This window comes from Lytechinus variegatus, chromosome 5 (assembly GCF_018143015.1).
Source record: "Lytechinus variegatus isolate NC3 chromosome 5, Lvar_3.0, whole genome shotgun sequence".
NCBI classification, from domain to species: domain Eukaryota; kingdom Metazoa; phylum Echinodermata; class Echinoidea; order Temnopleuroida; family Toxopneustidae; genus Lytechinus; species Lytechinus variegatus.
The window spans coordinates 45,306,657-45,317,418 of record NC_054744.1 but is presented as its reverse complement, the minus strand read 5'-3'; positions in this window follow the sequence as shown (position 1 = coordinate 45,317,418).

The following is a 10,762-nucleotide window of genomic DNA, read 5'->3' as shown; positions in this document are numbered from 1 at the left end:
AATCTGATTATAGCAACACCAGTTTGGTTTTGACGGCAACACCAAAGAAGTGTTTAATTAACATCAGTCATTATCAAAATGGTGTTGAGTCAACACTTCTTTGGTGTGAGCTGATGTAATAATAAATACCGCCTGCTTTTCAGTGTTAATGTGCACACAGGCATTTACAACCTACAACTTAATGGAAATGTCCTAGAATTAGCACAAACCACCTAATCCGGTCCCCAACTTGGATGGTCTCCCATCCTAAATGGTCTGTACCATGCCGATTGTTACTCCAGTTCTTTAGACCCCCATTCCACATAGAGAGCAAGCCCTCTGAACATGCTGAAAGACCATGAAAATCGCTTGATCTTTCAAAGGTCTTTCGACGAAATTTCAAAGATATGAGGTCTTTTCGTGATCCCCAAAACTTTTTTAAACGGTTTAAAACAGTCTTTCAGTGGCCTTTGAGGGAAAAAGTCTTTTGGCGGTCTTTCAGCGGTCTTTTGATGAACTTTCAAAGTTCTTATCAGTTTTTCATGATCTTTCAACAGTCTCTTTACTTATTTTTGGGGGGTGGGGTGTCTTTGAAATTCGGTCTTTAAGAGATCCTGTCGGTGGTCTAGGTCAGTCTTTCAGAGTTCCTTCAGAGGGCTTTGTTGGTATTTCATAGAATTTGATTGATCTTTCAAACATCTCCCGCAGTACGCCATAATCTTTCAGTGATCTCTCAATGGTCTTATTTGTCTCTCAGTAAACTGATAGCTGTCTGCACGGTCGTACGGGAATCTTGTTATAAATGTTGTTTTTTGGTCTTTCAGGGTTTTCAGAGCCATTCTACACAGACAACACATTTCACTAATCTTGAGGTCTACTGAAAGACCTTGCCAATTTTGTCTTACCGTGATCTTTCAAGGGTCTTCGTTCTGTGGAATGTGGGCATTGGAGATAAGGGTGTATACTTTAGAAGACAAATGATAATTATTATTTTACTAATAATGATAATAATAATAGAGAGGAGCAACAAAAGAAGGAAGAGGGAGAGAGAGAGTATGCAATATGGAATGATAAATTAAAGAACTTGAGTAGTAATAAGCTATACTAAGAGTAGGAATGTTGAGTATTTAAATCATGTTCAGGCGTTCTTTTTGTACCATACGATTTAAGTTGATTTTTTAAGAAAAAAAATTGCGAGTCATTTTAGAGTAAAGATATACAGTGCATTAGAAAATCTTGCCCAGCAGACCTGAAATAAATATTACGTTGCCCTTGGTAAAAGAAAAACTTTCACAACAACATGGCACATTTTTTTCTTTTTGAGACAGGTATTTTTTTTAAATGTATGAAATGAATGGGAAATAAAAAGTAATTAATGAAATAATCGGTAAATTCGACAATACTAAATGTATTCTAACTTTTGTTATGGGATATTTTCTTTTCCATCTATTCATGAAAGATATTTGTATGTGTATTTTCTTAACATTACATTTTTGTTATTTTCCTTGCCATCAATTGAAAACGTATATAAGGGCAGTTTTTAGCAGCTACTAAGTGAGATCATGATCGTTGAGGTTATAATTGTCAATTTCTGATGTACATGTAGTAATAAAGGTGTATGCAATCTTTTCAAAAGTTTAATTTTAGGCTTGGTGTAATAATAATACTACCTAAGTGGTCTTTCTGTTGCATATATATGTATATTATATATATATATATATATATATATATACACAGGCCCCGGGGGGCCACTTCCATTCACGAGTGGATACCATGCGCGACCATGAAGTCTCGAAAAGCACCCTAAACATGTAATTTCCACTTTCCGAAAATGCACCCCTTAACAAGTATTGGTGTGTGAAACCCTACCCTTAACAAGTATTGGAAACAAAACGATACTCTTATTGGTAATGTTCCCTGAAATGAACCCCTAATCAAGTACAGGAATGTTTTATTGTTACGGGTCCTTCGGTCGTCGGCTTTACCTTATTTGGTTTAGTACTACGACCCCACCTTCTACACCTCGCGCAAATCGGACTCTAAACACGAAGTTTTGGGGCAAAAAAGACATCCTTTATAAAACATTTCAATTTTGTTTTATCATCCCCGCATATTCGACCCTAAACACGTAATTTTCCTAGCGAAATAGATACCCTTTTTTCATTATTTTTGTGTTTTTGACACCCTTATCACGTTACGTACGTAACGTGCCCTATCGTGAAAAAGACATCCTTTTTACGTGTTTTTTTGGTCGCGCATGGTATCCACTCGCCAATGTAAGTGGCCCCCCCGGGACACAGGCGCGTATCCAGGGGTGGTATTCTGGAACTTTGTCATAACTTTTGTCATAAATTTTGTCATTTCTCTCCGAGATATGACACCGCTATGATTGTCACAAATCGGTATTCTGAACATTGTCTTTTCCCTGTCATATCTCTCAAAGTTCCCGCCCATCTTTTCGGAAGCAATCCAATCAAAATCATCGTTAGTTCCCAGTGGGAGCCCTTCTAGCCAATAGGAAGGCCCCGTTACAGGTAGGGCGTATCCCCACTGCAGTTGCTGGCATCGCGCAACTACGCGAATATTGATGCGCTTAATTACAAAGAGAGACACAGAGCTGTGAAGGATTTTAGATGAGAAGTAGAAAAAGAAGGAAAAACAGAGAAAAAGAGGAGGAATTAATATGTAGGGCCTAACTAATTGTAGCATGAAAAAATAATTTTGAAAATTGTCATGGATGATGAGTGAAACTACTACCACAATCTAATCTAAATAATATCATTATATGCTTGACATTTAGTCGGCAGGGTATCGGAATATTTGGTACTAAAAGATATGACAAAATTTATGACTGCTACCCCCTGTCATAACTTTTGTCATATCTTTTGCTTGAATAAAAGGATTACGCGCATTGAAAGCCGCGTAATTTTGGTGCGCGCTTAAGAGAAGAGACGAAATTTATGACAATTTTTGTGACAAAAGTTATGACATCAACCAGGGGTGGTATTCTGTAACTCTGTCATAACTTTTGTCATAAATTTTGTCATTTCTCTCCGAGATGTGACACCGCTATGATTGTCACAAATCGGTATTCTGAACATTGTCTTTTCCCTGTCATATCTCTCAAAGTTCCCGCCCATCTTTTCGGAAGCAATCCAATCAAAATCATCGTTAGTTCCCAGTGGGAGCCCTTCTAGCCAATAGGAATGCCCCGTGACAGGTAGGGGGTATTCCCAATTCTGTTGGTGGCATCGCGCAACTACGCGAATATTGATGCGCTTAATTACAAAGAGAGACAGGGAGCTGTGAAGGATTTTAGAGAAGTAGAAAAATAAGGAAAACAGAGAAAAAAAAGAGAAATTAATATGTAGGGCCTAACTAATTGTAGCATGAAAAAATAATTTTAAAAATTGTCGTGGATGATGAGTGAAACTAATACCACAATCTAATCTAAATGATATCGTTACATGCTTGACATTCAGTCGGCAGGGTATCGGGATATTTGGTACTAAAAGATATGACAAAATTTATGACTGCTACCCCCTGTCATAACTTTTGTCATATCTTTTGCTTGTATAAAAGGATTACGCGCATTAAAGCCGCGTATTGTTGGTGCGCGCCAAAGAGATAAGACAAATTTTATGACAATTTTTGTGACAAAAGTTATGACATCCACCAGAATACCGATTTTGTCATATCTCTGAGATAAGATAAAATATGGAGATAAGACAATGTTCAGAATACCGCCCCAGAATACCGATTTTGTCATATCTCTGAGATAAGATAAAAAACAGAGATAAGACAATGTTCAGAATACCGCCCCAGGATTTTGCACCCCGGGGGCCAGACCTAAGTTTGGCGCCTCTGTGAACTTTCCCGAAAATTTTCATATTCTGACCTAAAATTTGGACATTCTAAGCGCTTTATCTTACCATGAACAGGATCGTCACCTTTCTAAACAAATGAAGCGAGCGCGAAGAGTGAGATTAATTTTTTTTTTATAATCTGACCCAAAATTTAGACTTTCTAAGCACTTTTAGTAATCATGAACAGGATGGGCATCTAACAATGATGCGAGCAAACATGAGTTTGACGCCCCCATGTGAAACATGAATTTTCCCCTCCCCCGGTCAAACATCAAATTGGAGCCCAACAAGCCGAATATGAATTTGGCGCCCCTCCCTAGGTTGAACATGACTTTGGCCCCCCATGACAAACATCGAATTCGCGCTCTAAAGGTCGAATATGAATTTAGCGCCCTCAGGTTTAACATTGTCACGTTGGAAGTGACTTTTTTTAATTATGTAACTACTGCTGCTTGACACCAAATAAGGAATACGTAAAAACTGAGGACTACAGTTATGAAAGATTTAATTTAAACCTTTTCAATATTTCTTTTGATTTCTTTAACAATAATTGTACAAGAAAATATACATAGACGTGGATTATGGATAACAAAATATAACTTAACGGTAATCGTTGATGTGAGCCCCCATCATCCTATCTGGTCTGACATATGCCCCACTCGGCCCTGGTGGTCGGTCCAGTTCCTGGCCTCCGCAGCTTGCGATGTCTTTTCCACTCGGCCTAAGCCTCCGCAGACTGTGTTACCCCTCGATGAGTAGCCCCCAGATAAGAGAGATGTGGCTTCAACGAATTAGGACGAGATCGAGCCCCCAATAATGACATGATTTTTTACCAGTCATGTCGGTGCAGAACTGGCGGCAGCTGGGGTCGTTATCTCGTCACCGACGTAGTCCCTCAGTTTTAACTTAGACTGCCTACACGAACTTCTGTAGTAGTCCAGGATAGAAGAGGCATAACCTTGTTTTTATATATACAATATATTTTGATGGTTTCTTGTCAATTCGAGGTTGCTGATTACGAATCTGGATGATGCCACTCGTGTAACCTTGAGCATTTTCCGCAAATCGGCAAAATCCAATATGGCCGCCAAAATATGCAAATTACCCATGAAAATCATAAAATTGTCCGCACATTGTCTGTGAAATACATGAAATTGTGTGGCAGGAGTGAAATACAATCTTAAAAAATAATTTATGAAAAATATTTATTTTCCTGATATTCAAAATGGCCGCCATAGGCCATTGTATACACTATCATGTACAATATGAATAGGGAAAAATAATTTTCACAAAAATGAGCACTAAACTGCAAAAAATCGCGATGTATGAACGAAGTAATATATGCAAATCATCATTAACGAGATATATCATTTATAATGTCATATATGGGAACATTGCTGTATTTTGATATCTAAAATAGCCGCCACTGGCCCAAACAGTATTGCGTACAATGGCAATGGGGCCAAAATATTCACAAGAGTCAGTGGCGTACCGTGGGTCACGGCAGGGGGGGCACCAGCAAAAATTTTGAGTCACTTAGTGAGCGCGCTCAATTATCAGGAATACTGACCTAATAGAGACATTTTAAGGAAGCACTTGTAGTCATTGTAATCATAAATAAAAATACGCATCTCAGCAATCAAATAATGCGAGCGCGAAGCGCGAGCTGAAAATTTTTGATATTCAGACCTAAAAAGGGACATTATAATCGATTTTGTAATCATGATACGTACCTGTCTCGCTAAACAATGCGAGCGCGAAGCGCGAGCCGAAATTTTTGTATATATTGACCCCAAACAGGGAGATCTTGACGACTATATTTTAGGAATCACTTACTAGTATACATATTTCACCAGTGCCAAGCGCTGGCTGATTTTGTTAGAATTACATCTGAACACATGAAGCACGTTGTGTAGTCATTGTAATCATGATTACCATACGCATCTCACTTATCAAATATTGCGAGCGCGAAGCGCGAGCTGAAAATTTAGATAATTCAGACCTGAAGCGGGGCATTCTAAGGCTTGCTTGTAGGAATTTACTAAGACCATACGTATTTCACTAACCAAATGGTGCGAGCGCGAAGCGCGAGCTGAAAATTTTTGATATTCAGATCAGAAAAAGGGACTTTTTATGGACTGATTTTAGGAATTCACTTACTTATCTCACCAATCCACTGATATGAACGTAATCACGGACAGGAAATGTTTTATATTAAGACCTTAACATGGGGCAATCATAAAATTTTTAAGTAGTCATTAAAAAAGAAGCATATGCCACTACATAAAACAATAATATATTTGGTGTATATTGACTTGAAACGGGAGTTTTTCGTACAACAGGTTTATACATCTCTCTAAACAGACAATGCGAGCACCAGGAACAATGAAAACATAGGCCCTGAGCAAATTATGTTTCATAAAGTTATGATAAAAATGTTTCCTATGTAATATAACATAACATGATTATAATGTAATATACCATTATAATGAATAATAATTTCTTCTCTCCCACTACGTTCCTCTTCCTTTCTCCCTCTTTTTCCTTTTCCCCGTTTTTTTTTTTTGGGGGGGGTCAGCCGATTGGGGGGGCACGTGCCCCCCCATGCCCCCCCCCCGTAGTTACGCCACTGACAAGAGTAATCCCTAAAATGCTTATTATGAAGACTAAACAGGCGGAATACTGACTATAAACATAATTGTTAACGAAATATATTATCAATATGCCATGTATGTGGTGAATGTTGTATTTTATTCAAAATGGCTGCCAAATACCCTAAAAGTATTATGCACAATGAGAAATGGGAGAAAAAGAAATCACATGAGTGAGCGCTAAAATGCATATATATGTGATAAATTAATTGGATACTGTCTAAATACGTATTTTCTAACGAAACATATCATTCAGGTTTCAAGTTTGTCTTAAATACTGTATTTCGACTTTCAAAATGGCCGCCATCGACATTAACTGTATTATGTACAATGCAACGTGGGAAACCAATATACCAACCAACCAGGAGTGAGCACCATAAATGCACGTAATAGTGATCTATAATAAAATATTGTCTGAAAGCATAATTTCTATTAAGATATATCATTTATTCTGCCAGTTAGGTGAGAAATACGGTTATTTTAAAGTCAAAATGGCCGCTACAGTCCCTTACGGTATTATGCACAATATGAATGGAAACAAATCATTTCAACAGAATTTGGCTTTGCTTGGTCAAATGGTGATGTATCAGTAGAATGTTGTTTGAAAACATGATTTATAACAAAATATGTTATATTTTATGTAATGTAGGTGATAAATACTGTATTTCAACATTCAAAATGACTGCCATATGCCCTTCTTGTGAACATTATTTTGTCTGCACTCAAATTGTATATTATACGATAAGTGCATATGGTGGTCATTTTCAATTTAAAAATGTAGCATTTATCACTTTAATTACACAGCATTATGATATATCTCGTCAGAAACCATTCACACTTATATCACAATTCACAATTATATGCAATATTTAGAGTCAAGCAAAGCCAAATTCTGTCAAAATTATATGTCTCGTGTTACAATGTACACAATAATTTTAGGACCTATGGCAGCCATTTTGGATTTCAAAGTACAGCATTTATTACCTCCACCATGTCCACGACCAATATGGGATGTGTTTAGTTAGAAATTATGTTTATAAGACAATATCTCTACTCGTACATCACAGTTATATGCATTTTATGATTCTCTTGTGAAAATTATTTTCCCTGTTTGCATGTTACATAATTTAGTTATAGGGCTTGTAGAGGTTATTTTGAATTGTCAAAATACATTATTTATCACCTATATGGAAGAAGAAATGTGATGATTAAAAAAATGTTTTCAAATAACGTTTTACTCATACAACAGGATTATATGGATGTCATAGTCAAGCATATCCAAATTCTTACAAAATTATATGTCCCAATTCACATTGTAGATAATACTGTTAAGGGCCTATAGGGGCCATTTTGAATTTCATAATACAGTATTTATCTCATGCATGACAAAAGAAATGATATGCTATAAAATATGTTGTCAGACAATATTTTACTCATAGATCACAATTACATGCATTTTATGTTTCTTACTCGTGTGAAAATTAGTTTCTCCATTTGCATTGTACATGATGAATATAGGGGCTTTGGCGGCCATTTTGAATTTAAAAATACAACATTCATCACATAAATGGCATATTTGCAATGATGTTTTTAGTCAGTATTCCACTCACTTATCTTAATAATATGCATTTTAATGCTCAATCTTGTCATTTTTTGGCCCCGGCCATTGCCATTGTGGGGCCATTGTTTATAATACTCTTTGGGCTAGTGGCGGCTATTTTAGATATCAAAATACAGCAATGTTCCCATATTTGACATAATAAATAATAAATCTCATTATATAGTAATGACGATTTGCATATATTTCTTCGTTCATACATCACGATTTTTGCAGTTTAGTGCTCGTTTTTTTATTCATATTGTACATGATAGTGTATACAATGGCCTATGGCGGCCATTTTGAATATCAGGAAAATAAATATTTTGTTTTCCACTCCTGCTACACAATTTCATGCATTTCACAGCCAATGTGCGGACAATTTTATGAGTTTCATGGGTAATTTGCATATTTGGCGGCCATATTGGATTTTGCCAATTTGCGGAAAATGCTCAAGGTTACACGAGTGGCATCATCCAGATTCGTAATCAGCACCCTCGAATTGACATAAAACCATCAAAATATATTGTATATATATAAAAAACAAGGTTAGGTCAATTTTCTATGGGGCCTATCCTGGACTATAGTCTATTCTGGCTTAGGTGGTTCTCCCTGAATTACTCAAATTAACTTCCTAATATACCCTACCATTACTAGGACTATCTGTAAAATTTCTATAAACTAATTCAAAGAATTGCAATGACAGATGAGCGCACTAAGCAACACATTCTATTAATAAAAGACTTCCTGTGCATTCAATACACTTACATTCATCAATGCTAGATCACTTTTTGTTATTTACGACACCTGTATGAAAATGCTTCGCCCAATAAGAAAAATTTCTAACACCTGTATAAAATATGACATAAACCTGGTACACTTGTACTCTTAAGAGGGGGGTATCAATCGTTTCTAATGCTTGCTTTTAAAGTATTCAAAACACATTTACCTGCTTGTCTATAACAGTATAAGCTTTCTCTAACCTGGACCAAGTAAATATTTTAAACACATGTTTGAACTCTTCAAATGTATAATTAAATTTCTTTCCTGACAAACATAAATTTGGCGTCACATGACAAACATCAATTTGTCGCCCCTTGATCGAACATCAATTCGGCACTCCTATATCCAACTTCAAATAGGCGCTCCTAGATCGAATATCAATTCGGTGCCCCCCCCCCCCTATTATATTGAGCATCAATTCGGCACCCCCTATATTCAACTTCAATTCGGAACCCCTAGGTCGAACATCATTTCGATGCCCCCTCGATTGAGCATTAATTCGGCGCCCCCCCCCCTTCAATGGTCAAACAATAATTTGGCGCCCCCTAGGATGAACATAACTAGGCGCCCCTATATGGAACTTCATTTCGGCACCACCCCCCCCCCGCCCCTCGGTTGAACACCAATTCGGGGAACCCGTATGTAAAACATCAAGCCGGTGCACCCCTAGGTCGGACATCAAATCGGCGCCCCCCATGTCGAACGTCAATTCGGCGCCCCTAAGTAAAACATCAAAACGGCGCCCGCCAGCAAAATCGGATAACAAATTATGAAGTAATTGAATTTTAAAGATTTGCATTATTCCGGTGAAACAGTTCTAGGTATGTCTTTCTGAATATTCATTAGGTGGGATGACGACGTTATATCCCCACTTGTTCTTTTGTATTTAATTACATGAAATTAGGTTTATTCAAAAAATATTCTCCCAAAAACTAAAACAATTGGATTGAAAACTGAATAAGCGCATTAGTTATGTATTGCCGCAACTTATTTCATCATAACGGAGACACATCCTTTATCCATGTATGAAAAAATTAAAACATTTATAATTTCATGTATAGAAAAAGGAAAGTGGGGATGTGACATCATCAGTCCACCTATAATGAATATTCATGACGATGTGCATATAACTGTTTTCACAAAATATCCATAAACTTTAAAATTCAATAACTTTGTTATTGTCATCCGATTGAAATATTCATCATTTTGCTCTGTGAATTTTACTCTATTTATTTAGATATAAATATTTTCAGCCCGGACCATCCCTTTAAGCCCGGCTCACACTATTGTTGCGATCCGAATTTAAAATTAAATGTGATATCTTTAATTTGATATTTTATTCCAACTAATAAAATATTACGGATCAGAGTTCAGAATAGTGGTAGGACTACTAGCATCGAAATTCAGTCCATTTATATATATATATATATATATATATATTCATACGCCAATCAAAGATATATCGTCGTATTGACTGCATAGTGCATGTCAAATGTGTACATCAAAGACATTCACGTTCATGCGAGAAAGGTAAAATCCTTTCTAATCTTTATCTAATATTTAAACGTTGTGCAGTTAAAAAAGGAAGGAGTATTATGCAATAAAATGTTTTATGCTAGACTTTCAATTTAAGCTAGCTATATATCGTCCATCAACAATGTTTTGCTGCAGTAGTTCATGACTGGTTTGGGCAACCAGAATATGAAATGGTCATTTCTAAAAAAAAAATAAAAAACCTTATCAAGAAAAAATGCCCTCGCACATTAGCCCAAGCTATATTCGAGCCCACATTGAAGCCAAACAAAGTTTATCCCTGTCTCGTGTTCAATTCCTTTCAATTTATCAATAAGAGACATTAGCGCTAGTGAATTGTTTTGTATCATTTT